This window comes from Pelophylax lessonae, assembly GCF_965119305.1.
Source record: "Pelophylax lessonae genome assembly, chromosome: 5".
Taxonomy (NCBI): domain Eukaryota; kingdom Metazoa; phylum Chordata; class Amphibia; order Anura; family Ranidae; genus Pelophylax; species Pelophylax lessonae.
The window spans coordinates 411,854,257-411,866,647 of record NC_138772.1 but is presented as its reverse complement, the minus strand read 5'-3'; the positions used below and the strand labels follow the sequence as shown (position 1 = coordinate 411,866,647).

General features: G+C 44.2%; 1 protein-coding gene across 1 annotated transcript in view; it reads right to left on the bottom strand.

Annotated features, from left to right (window-relative positions):
- Positions 1 to 12,391, bottom strand: part of LOC309556541 (uncharacterized protein) — a gene marked incomplete at both ends in the record, with an annotated part of 150,708 nt that overhangs the window by 112,081 nt on the left and 26,236 nt on the right. The window lies entirely within an intron of this gene.

Here is a 12,391-nt window from a genome sequence, read left to right as displayed (position 1 = left end):
AAAAGAAAAAAAAAAAAAGCCTATACCTTGCCATGGTGTGAAGAAGGACATTTTCTCTCTGTTAGCAAGCAGTGGTCTCTCTACAGAGGTCTAACACACCCCTCAGACCTATAGCTCTGCAATCAGCAAAGCTTATGCTCCTTGCTGAAGGACAGCTTTAGCTGTGTGAATTAGTAGGGGTCATGTTGGGCCTTTTCAGAAACTTCTACTTCCATGGAGAACAAAGATGCTGGCAGGGGACAATATATTCTGCTGTATGCACACTGGCTGCTTTTCCAAAGTTGGCTAAGTGTAAGAATAAGCATAATTTTTTTTTCATGCACCAAGAATGTATTTAGCTAATTTAATTGAAAGTTCACTGGTACTGCCTTGATGCTTTGACGTTTTCATGCAGTATTATTTTTTATATTTGTACTGTAATGGTAATCTCATTATGCTTCTCATACTCTGGCACTTAAGCCCATGGAGTATAATTTCCTGCATATTTCTCCTGCCTGGAAAGCCCAGGTGCTGCAGACAGCTATCCATAGACATGAATGACTGTGCATGACTATAATAGAGTATACGCCAGTGTTTACATAAACACTGTTACACACAAACTAGAAGGTTTCCTATATTGTGCATCCTATTATACTGTATGTAGGTGGAGGCCATGTAGCAGGTGAGCTATGAATTTTATATTTATTATACACATGACATATAGAGCACACAGAATCATCAGCTACACTGCTACAGGGGAATGACATGCTCTAGCAAAGACAGAACCTATAAATGATAAGCAATTGGCTGTTTATGGTGGTGGCAGGAACAATGCTTATTTGCTGGGCTGGGGGGGGAACTCTAGAGTGGCAGGCCTGCAGCAGTTGCACTGCCTACCTCTAGTCAGAGGACTAGATTAAATATTTGTTAACAGTTACATTGAGGTTGATCCACTAAAGGCAAATATACCGTGCACTAGAAGTTCACAGCAAGTGCAGTTTCTCTAGATCTGAAAGGAAGCTCTGAAATGAGGGGAAGCTCTGCAGGTTTCTATCATTCAATCATGTGCAAGCAAAAAGGAGGTTTTTTTTTTTTACTTGCATGTTCCCTTCAGATCTAGAGCAACTTGCAGTGCATTTGTGGGTGCATTTGTGGGTGCACTTGTGGGTACACTTGCAGTGCACAGACTATTTACCTTTAGTAGATAAACCCCATTGTAATGCTAGTTTGGGGGTAAATTTTAAGGGGTCTATTTAGAAACATTGGTTGCATGAATGTCAGAAACATTTGTGCAACTTTAACTAAATTTCACCATATTGTTTGCGAATAGATTAACTCCTGTAGCCTCAGCTCTATCTAGTGGGCAAAATGTGGTATAGTTTTCTGAAATACCTCAATGGAAAAATATTGTATACTGCATTTTGGCCACTAGATGGTGCTAATATAATAGACTTTATTCAAATGTAGGGAAGTTTGCATGAATGTTTCTGAATTTCATGCAAAGAATTTTCTATAAATTTAGCCCTAAGTGTTAGACTGGAACCCTAAGTTCTAAGGTGTTACGTTTGTGCAATGGCGTAATTCTTTTCATCTTCTTTCTTTTTATTTTATATTTTTTTTATTCTCTTATCTAGAGATCCTTCCATTTTCTAGACTTCCAGTCCTATGCTGACAACACTCTCTTAGCAGCATTATCACCCTAGGATGTGTTCTCCTATTGGAATTAAAGTTAAAGTTATTGAAGTGGTTCTAAAGCCTTAAGGTTTTTCGCCTTAATGCATTCTATGCATTAAGGTGTAAAAGCGTCTCCCTCCCTCCCAGCCCTATACCCCCCCCTTTCTTTCCTGAGCCCTATCCAATCCATTTATGTGCACGAGAGCAGCGGCCACTGCTTTCAATCAAATTCTGTGACAAGGGAGCAGGGAGCATGGGGTGGGGCCGAGTCAATAGACGCATGCAGGGCGGCTCGGAAGCTAAAGTGGCTTTTCATCTGGGCACCGCCGAATAGGAGGGGCCTGGAGCGAAGAGGATGAGGGCTGCTCTGTGCAAAAACATTGCACAGAGCAGGTAAATATGACATGTTTGTTATTTTAGTAAAATATAAAAGGAAGGTTTATTAACATTTTAACTTGATGTAATGCTACACATCACCAGCACTTACAGTTTGGATTCCACGAGGAGTACAAAGAATCGTGGCAATAGGCATGCACCTGCTTCATGCTGACTTGGCTTCCCCTCCACCCAGTATGGTGAAACAATGGAAGACAAACACAGAGCGCCTCTAAGTGCAGTATTTAATAGAATGAAGTGAACACAATAGTATAAACTCACATGGTAATAGACATTGGTAGGCTATGACAGCTCCGGCGGTACATAAAGGAGAAGATGTTGATCCAAAAGGTCCCGGAGAGATGAAAGTCTGTAACCGGTATGGTGTTCTCCGTTGACGGGAAGAAGCTGACCGAAGTTCGGCTAGTGTCCAGGGACCAGGTTGGAACGCAGCGTGGTGACACGACGCGTTTCAGAGCTCGCGCAAGGCTCACAGTGGGCGTGCATGCTCTTTTTTCAAGTGTAAGATAAGATGTCAATCTAAGAAGAAGCCTTATATATGGGAAGGGAACAAACAAGGGGGAGGTGACTGTATTGCTACCTAGATGTAAACAGGAGCGCTGAGGGAGATAGTGGACTATACTTCTCAGTACTGGATACATAATGACATATAAAAACTGTAAAATTATACATGTATATATATATATATATATATGGATATATAAAAAACACAGGATACACCGTTAGGTCATAGAATAATAATAAAACTATTGTTGGATCAAGAGTAAATGTCTGGGAAAGATATTGGCTAGAAACATGCACCCACAGTAAAGGGTGTAAAAGGTAAAGCAGTGGCAACATAAATAGAACAATTATATTGTGTTAAACCAAATTAATAATGAATGAAATAATAGATAAAAAATAGAAAATGGAAAAAAGGGAAAAAAGGATTTAATTAAAATGGAAAACATATAATATAATAAAAGAAAAATAATAATAATAAAATTGAAATATATATATATATATATATATATATATATATATATATATATATATATATATATATATATATATATATATATATATATATATATGAAATTAATAATAAAATTAAAAAATAGATATATAATAAAGAAAAAATATTTAAGATAAAAGTATGGAATAAAAGAAAAAATAATAATGTCAATGGACAACTAGTAAGTGGTTGAAGGATGGGCCACATCTAAAGAATGGTACTGATCCCCAGCTCCTTGTTTAGGCCTAATCAGTACCATTCTTTAGATGTGGCCCATCCTTCAACCACCTATTAGTTGTCCATTGACATTATTACTTTTTCTTTTATTCCATATTTTTATCTTAAATATTTTTTTTTCTTTATGATATATATATATTTTTTTACATTTTATTATTAAGTATATATATATATATATATATATATATATATATATATATATATATTTCAATTGTATTATTATTTTTATTATATTATATATTTTTCATTTTAATTAATTCCTTTTTTTCCATTTTCTATTTTTTATCTATTATTTCATTTATTATTAATTTGGTTTAACACAATATAATTGTTCCATTTATGTTGCCACTGCTCATCTACACACTTTATTACATACACCCTTTACTGTGGGTGCATGTTTCTCGCCAATATCTTTCCCAGACATTTACTCTTGATCCAACACTAGTTTTATTATTATTCTATGACCTAACGTTGTATCCTGTGTTTTTTATATATCCATGTATATATACATGTATAATTTTAGAGTTTTTATATGTCATTATGTATCCAGTACTGAGAAGTATAGTCCACTATCTCCCTCAGCGCTCCTGTTTACATCTAGGTAGCAATACAATCACCTCCCCCTGGTTTGTTCCCTTCCCATATATAAGCCTTCTTATTAGATTGACATCTTATCTTACATTTGAAAAAAGAGCGCGCACGCCCACTGTGAGCCTTGCGTGAGCTCTGAAACACGTCGTGTCACCACCAGCTCCGGTGACATCATGCAGCGTATGCTGCGTTCCAACCTGGTCCCTGGACACTAGCTGAACCCAGAAGACGGAAGATCCCTTGGCCAGCTTCTTCCCGTCGACGGAGAACACCATACCTGCTACAGACTTTCATCTCTCTGGGACCTTTTGGATCAACATCTTCTCCTTTATGTACCGGCGGATAGAGATGTACCGAACTGTTCGCCGGCGGACAGTTCCCGGCGAACATCGCTTGTTCGCGTCCGTCGCTGCGGGCGAACATATGCGATGTTCGGTCCGCCCCCTATAATACATCATTGAGGCAAACTTTGACCCTGAACCTCACAGTCAGCAGACACATTCCAGCCAATCAGCATACCTCCCTCTCACACCCTCACACCTCCTATAAATAAGCAAGGGCAGCATCCATCTTAGATCATTCTGAAGCAGTGTGTTAGTGAGAGCAGGGAGAGTGCTGCTGTTGCTGCTGCTGTTAATAGCTAGGGACAGTTGTTAGTCAGTGTTTCCGGTCTTGTTAGTCAGTGTTCTTGGTCCACTCCTGCTGTAAGGACAGCATCCTGACAGCACCCCAAAAAGCCCTTCTTAGGGCTGGTATTTGAGTATTTTTATATATTTATATATATATATATACGGTGGCACAGCAGCTTGTTGCAAATTGAAAAAAAAAAATATTTTTTATAATTGCAGTTGCCTGGGCTGCCAGTGACTGTCAGGTCCACAGAGTGTACTGTGCCCACTGCAGTGCCACTGCCCACCACTGATATATACGGTGGCACAGCAGCTTGCAAATTAAAAATATATATATTTTTTTATAATTGCAGTTGCCTGGGCTGCCAGTGACTGTCAAGTCCACAGAGTGTACTGTGCCCACTGCAGTGCCACTGCCCACCACTGATATATATGGTGGCACAGCAGCTTGCAAATTAAAAATATATATTTTTTTATAATTGCAGTTGCCTGGGCTGCCAGTGACTGTTAGGTCCACAGAGTGTACTGTGCCCACTGCAGTGCCACTGCCCATCACTGATATATACGGTGGCACAGCAGCTTGCAAATTAAAAATATATATTTTTTTTATAATTGCAGTTGCCTGGGCTGCCAGGGACTGTCAGGTCCACAGAGTGTACTGTACCCACTGCCCAACACTCCTATAGGGTGGCACAGCACCTTGCACTCATAGTACCACAAATCTAAAAAAAAATGACAGGCAGAGGCAGGCCACCCCGCAAGGGCCGTCGTGGTGCTGTGATTTCCTTTGGCCCTAGAATAATGCCCAGTGTTCAGAGGCCGCAGACCCTGAACTCAAAAAATTCTGAGGACATAGTTCACTGGCGTACACAGGACACCCAATCGTCTACAGCTTCCACTCAGAACCTTAATGCACCATCCTCCTCCAGCTCAGCTTCGGGCACCTCTCAAATTTACCACTCGCCCGCCCGCCGGCACCACCACCAACACTAGCACCACAGCCGCTTCACTTGATCTGTCAGAGGAGTTATTTACACATCAGTTGGAAGAAATAAGTGATGCGCAACCATTAGTGCCAGAGGATGTAGATAACGGGGATATGTCTCAGTCAGGCAGCATTATACACATGGACATACATTGTGATGATGATGATGTTGTACCTGCTGCTGCTGCCTTTGCTGAGTTGTCAAGTGAAGCGGCTGATGATGACGATGTGTCCGTGGATGTCACCTGGGTGCCTGCTTGAAGAAGAAGAAGAGGGGGAAAGTTCAGATGGGGAGACAGAGAGGAGGAGGAGATGAGTTGGAAGCAGGGGGAGGTCATCGCAAGGAGCTAGTGGCACAGTCAGACAGCATGTAGATTCGGCACCCGGGGTCAGCCAGACAGCACGCCAATCAACGCAAGCTGTTGCCACCACCAGAATGCCGTCATTGCAAAGCTCAGCAGTGTGGCATTTTTTTTGTGTGTCTGCCTCTGATATCAGCTATGCCATTTGTAACCTGTTCCAAAAGAAACTGAGTCGTGGGAAGTCCAACACCCACCTAGGTACAACTGCTTTGCGAAGGCACATGATCTCACATGATCTCACATCACAAACGCCTATGGGATCAACACATGAGTAAAAGCAGGACACAAACTGAAAGCCAACATCCTCCTCCTAGTCCAGCATCTTCAGCCACATCAACCACTGCGGTCCTCCTTGCCCCCTATCAACAACCCGCCCCTCCGCCTCTCACCTTCAGCAGTTCCTGCTCATCTGCCCACAGTCAGGTGTCTGTCAAGGAAATGCTTGAGCGTAAGAAGCCAATCTCACAGAGTCACCCCCTTGCCCGGCGTCTGACAGCTGGCTTGTCGGAACTCTTAGCCCGCCAGGTTTTACCATACAAGCTGGTGGAGTCTGAGGCCATTGGGACACCGCAGTGGAAGGTACCCGGCCGAAATTATTTTTCACAAAAGGCAATCCCCAACCTGTACTCTATTGTGGAAAAGGAAGTCATGTCATGTTTGGCACAGTGTTGGGGCAAGGGTCCATCTGACCACTGATAGGTGATAGCTGGTCTGCAAAGCACGGTCAGGGCAGGTATATCACTAACACTGCACATTGGGTAAACCTGCTGGCGGCTGCCAAGCATGGAATGCGTGGCTCTGCTGCAGAGGAGTTGATACCGCCACGACTTGCAGGCAGGCCTGCTGCCACCTCCTCTACTCCTCCTACTCCATCCTCTTTGCTAACCTCCTCGGCTGAGTCCTCTTCTGCTGTTGCATCTTGCTCCACACCAACTGCACCCCCCCAGCTCCCCAGGGGCTATTCCACATGCCGGATACGACAGTGTCAGGCTGTCTTGGGGTTGACTTGCCTGAAAGCAGAGAGTCACACCGGACCAGCACTACTGTCCGCCCTGAACGCACAGGTGGATCAGTGGCTGACCCCGCACCAACTGGAGATCGGCAAAGTGGTGTGTGACAACGGAAGCAATTTGTTGGCAGCATTGAATTTGGGCAAGTTGACACATGTGCCGTGCATGGCACATGTGTTGAATCTGATTGTACAACGCTTTGTGCAGAAGTACCCAGGCTTACAGGATGTCCTCAAGCAGGCCAGGAAGGTGTGTGGCCATTTCAGGCGTTCCTACACGCCCATGGCGCACTTTTCAGATATTCAGCGGCGAAACAACATGCCAGTGAGGCGCTTGATTTGTGACAGCCCGACACGTTGGAATTCAACACTGCTAATGTTCGACCGCCTGCTCCAACAAGAAAAAGCGGTCAACGAGTATTTGTATGACCGGGGTGCTAGGACAGCCTCTGCGGAGCTGGGTATTTTTTTGCCACATTACTGGACGCTCATGCGCAATGCCTGTAGGCTCATGCGTCCTTTTGAGGAGGTGACAAACCTAGTCAGTCGCACCGAAGGCACCATGAGCGACATCATCCCATATGTTTTCTTCCTGGAGCGTGCCCTGCGAAGAGTGCTGGATCAGGCCGTAGATGAGCGTGAAGAGGAAGAGGAAGAGTTGTGGTCACCATCACCACCAGAAAGAGCCTTACCATCGCTTGCTGGACCTGCGGCAACACTGGAAAAGGAGTCAGAGGAGGAATGTGGCTTTGAGGAGGAGGAACACCAACCACAGCAGGCATCCCAGGGTGCTCGTTGTCACCTATCTGGTACCCGTGGTGTTGTACGTGGCTGGGGGGAAGAACACACCTTCAATGACATCAGTGAGGACGAGGAATTGGACATGAGTAGCTCGGCATCCAACCTTGTGCAAATGGGGTCTTTCATGCTGTCATGCCTGTTGAGGGACCCTCGTAAAAAAAGGCTGAAGGAGAACGACCTGTACTGGGTGGCCACGCTACTAGACCCCCGGTATAAGCAGAAAGTGTCTGATATGTTACCGAATTACCGGCAGTTGCAAAGGATGCAGCAGCTACAAAATAAGTTGAAAAGTATGCTTTACACAGCGTATAAGGGTGATGTCACAGCACAATGGGAATCCAACAGGGTAAGAGGTGAAAGTAATCCTCCTCCTACCACAACCACACCAGCAAGGACAGGACGCTTTACAGACGTGTTGTTGATGGAGGACATGCGGAGCTTTTTTAGTCCTACGCATCGCCACAGGTCCACCCTCAGAGAACGACTCGACCGACAGGTAGCAAACTACCTTGCCTTAACTGCAGATATCGACACTCTGAGGAGCGATGAACCCCTTGACTACTGGGTGTGCAGGCTTGACCTGTGGCCTGAGCTATCCCAATTTGCCATTGAACTTCTGGCCTGCCCCACTTCAAGTGTCCTGTCAGAAAGGACCTTCAGCGCAGCAGGAGGTATTGTCACTGAGAAGAGAAGTCGCCTAGGTCAAAAAAGTCTAGATTACCTCACCTTTATTAAGATGAATGAGGCATGGATCCCGAAGGGACTGACAGTGGGGGATGCATTTGACTAAAAAAGGCCTGATGAGATGCCTTGGGCTAAAAATGGTCCACACGCTGCTGTATTTAATCTCTGCATGCCGGAGGACTTACGTGACGTCTCCGCCACCAACTACGGTTCAAGCCGCAATGTTTTAGTGCACTTTCTGCCTTGAAAACCGGCTGCAACAATACCTACTTTTTCATGCATGTGTACATGCCTAATTTTTCTGGCCTCTGGTGCTACACTGTGGCTGCAAAAAAACAAAAAACAAAAAAAAGGCACATACATGTGTCAATTCCCCTTCGTGATCGTTACCTTGTTGTGGTGAAGGGGCTTGCGTATCACAATGAAGCGATCACCTCTAGGAGTGTGTTGGCAATGTTGACACACCCCAGATGATAAGGTCGTTGCTTCATTGTGAACAGACCAAAAGCGATCCGTGGGATAATTTCATAGAAAAAAACATTAATATTCTTTAATTTAAAAAAAAGAGGACAGCCTCTGTGGAGCTGGGTATTTTTTGGCCGCGTTACTGAATGCTCATGCACAATGGCTGTAGGCTCATGCGTCCTTTTGCGGAGGGGACAAACCTGGTCAGTCGAACCCAAGGCAACATCATCGACCTCATCCCATATGCGTTTTTTCTGGAGCGTGCCCTGCGAAGAGTGCTGGATCAGGCCGTAGATGAGCATGAAGAGGAAGAGTTGTGGTCCCCATCACCACCAGAAGCAGCCTTGTCGTTGTCGATTGCTGGACCTGTGGCAACGCAGAGAGAGGAGTCTGAAGAAGAGAAGTCAGAGGAGGAAGGTGGCTTTGAGGAGGTGGAAGACCAACCACAGCAGGCGTCCCAGGGGGCTTGTTGTCACCTTTCGGGGACCCTTGGTGTTGTACATGGCTGGGTGGAGGAAGAGACCTTCAATGACGTCAGTGAGGACAAGGAACGGGACATGGCTAGCTTGGTAATTCAACCTTGTGCAAATGGGGAGTTTGCGGTTGTGCAAATAGACTGACTGACTGACTTACTGTTAAATGGGTGTCAGGTCACCTGTGGCCAGGTGACAACTGCACCCTGTTGGAGGCAGGGGCGCAGCGCAAGGTAGTGAACCCGATAGCAGACTGCTGCGGATGGACCGGAACATGAGCCCAAGATTCCCCAGGGCGCGGAGTCTAAGACCCAGCAGGTGTTCACCAGAGCCTCTAGTGGTGAGGATGGACTTGGCTGCAGCTGGGCCCAGGTCACGGCCCCTGGGGTCCCCCAGGTCACGCTCCGTAGGGAGAGAAGGGAAGCAGCCACTCAGGACACACGGAATGGTGATGGGTAAGCCGAGGTCGGGGTAACAGGCAGATAAGGGTAACCACGGGACAGGCCAAAGGTCAGGGTAACAGCCAAACAGGAACAGTCAGAGACAAGCCAAAGTCGGTACACAGAACAGTAGATCAAGCACACAGGAAACAGGAAACTAGCAACAGGGAACAGCAAAGCTGACCTGCAGTGCACTGGTTAATATAGACTTCCTGGAATGGCCTGGGGTGGAGCCAAACAGGGAAGAGAGATGATAAAAGCAGCCAGAAGGAAGAGTCTGGCCCTTAATGCAGACATGAGGATCAGGAACAGGTAAACTACCAGACATTTATTGCATGTCCATGACAATGGGGAGTTTTGTCTGTCAGAGTTTGGTCAGACTGTCACTGTGAAGCGGGCGTAACCCTTACACTATAAATACAGTAAATAGTGTTGCGCAAGAGTAAAAATCTGCCTAGTTGCTATTTCAACGATATTGGTGACCAATCCAGATTGTACTGTGTATGGTGTGCTATCCAAAAATGTAAAATAAAATAAACCTGTGTGATATAAATTGTTGAAAACAGCACTTTATATTTGGTAGCACTGTATGATTATTGAAGCGGGTTACACATTTATATACTCAGCATTGGAATCCCATCAAAACATTGACTTTTCACGAAACAATTTATATCACACAGGTCTATTTTATTTTATTTTACATTTTTGGATAGCACACCATACACAGTACAATCTGGATTGGTCACCAATATCGTTGAAATAGCAACTAGGCAGATTTTTACTCTTGCGCAACACTATTTATTGTATTTATAGCACAGAGCACTTTCTGAGGAGTGAGGTGTTTGCGGCAGTTGTAAAATCTAGATTAGGGGGGTAGCTCGCAGGATTCCAATCTGATTTTGAGTAACCCTTACACTACCTGATTGATACAATATCATACCTGATCGTATACACACACTGGATGTTTTAAAGCACGTTATTCCAAACAATTTAGGAATGTTAGGTGATTTATGCCCTTTATGGATTAAAACCCGACTCTGCGTCAACTACCTAATTTTCCATGGGAGTTTTGCCATGGATCCCCCTCCGGCATGCCACAGTCCAGGTGTTAGTCCCCTTGAAACAAATTTTCCATCACTATTGTGGCCAGAAAGAGTCCCTGTGGGTTTTAAAATTCGCCTGCCTATTGAAGTCTATGGCGGTTCGCGAACATTTGCAGATGTTCGCGTTTGCCGTTCAAACAGCAAATTTTAGGTTCGCGACATCGCTACCGGCGGAGCTGTCATAGCCTACCAATGTCTATTACCATGTGAGTTTATACTATTGTGTTCACATCATTCTAATAAATACTGCACTTAGAGGCGCTCTGTGTTTGTCCTCCATTGTATCTACCCACAGAATTGACTTCCCTGTGTCTCAGAGCCAGCCCTTGCAGCAGTATTGAACTTTTAATTCTCCTCCACACAGTGACTCCTTTTTGGGACATTGTTTTTATTTTGGACCTGAATACCCTTCACCCACTCCCGGCCATGTAAGCTTTCCATTACATGAACTATAATAGAGCCCTTTGATTTTTACTCCTATTAGCATTTATCCCACCCCTGTAAGCCTACTTCTCAGAGCGCTTGTTTTCTCTCCTTTGTCCAGTATGGTGAAACAGTCATGGCCAAGGTGAGCACTTTAATTCAGCAAAGGCTGTGTGTTACACCAAATGAGTGGCACCTGTAAGTCATTCCTTCCCTAAAGTGACCTTTAGTCTGGGGTCACACTTATGCGATGTGAATAGGTGTGATTCTCATGTGGATTTTTGAAGGAGTTCAGTGTGATTTTGCATTGGGATTTGTGCTAAAGACAGTGCAGTTGCAATGCAAATTGAATGGCTTTTCGGATAGGATTGGGTGCAGCTTCGATTTCTGCGATGCGGGAAATATGCGATTTCATGTTGGTTTCCACTGATGTCTATGGAGAAGGAAATCGCACCGCAATGCAGTAAACTCATGCAGGACCCTTTTTGTCGCTGCATCACATTTGCATAGCAAAGCATAGATGTGAACGACCATCATTGAACACAATGTGTTTTTTGGATGGCATGCAAATCTAGGCTTTTTAGAACGTATCAAATTCACAACAAATTCTCATCAGTGTGCACCGACACTTATAGGACCCAATAAAAGAGAAATATTTTTATAATTGAAGCTATAAGGCATAGCTCCCAACTGTTCCTGATTTCGAGGGACTGTCCCTGATTTTGAACAAAGTCCCTCTGTCCCTCTTTCCTCCCCATTTGTCCCTCATTTTGGTCTGATCTATATATTTGTATATAACATGCACTATTTATCTTTCAACAGGTGTTTCCCAGTGCTAAACCTTTCGTCCAATTTCTAAATTGCTGCATTTGTAAATTTCGAAAGCCAGTATAAAGGAATAGTAGTGGTAAAAAAAAAGCACTTGTGGGTTTAACTAATTTTTTTTTTGTATAATTCTCCTTTAACCACTTAAGCCCCGGAGGATTTGGCTGCTAAAGGACCAGGGGTTTTTTTGCGATTTTTTACTGTGCAACTTTAACGGACAATTGCGCGGTCGTGCGACGCTGTACCTAAACGAATTTGACGTCCTTTTTTTCCCACAAACAGAGCTTTCTTTTGGTGGTATTTGATCACCTGTGCGATTTT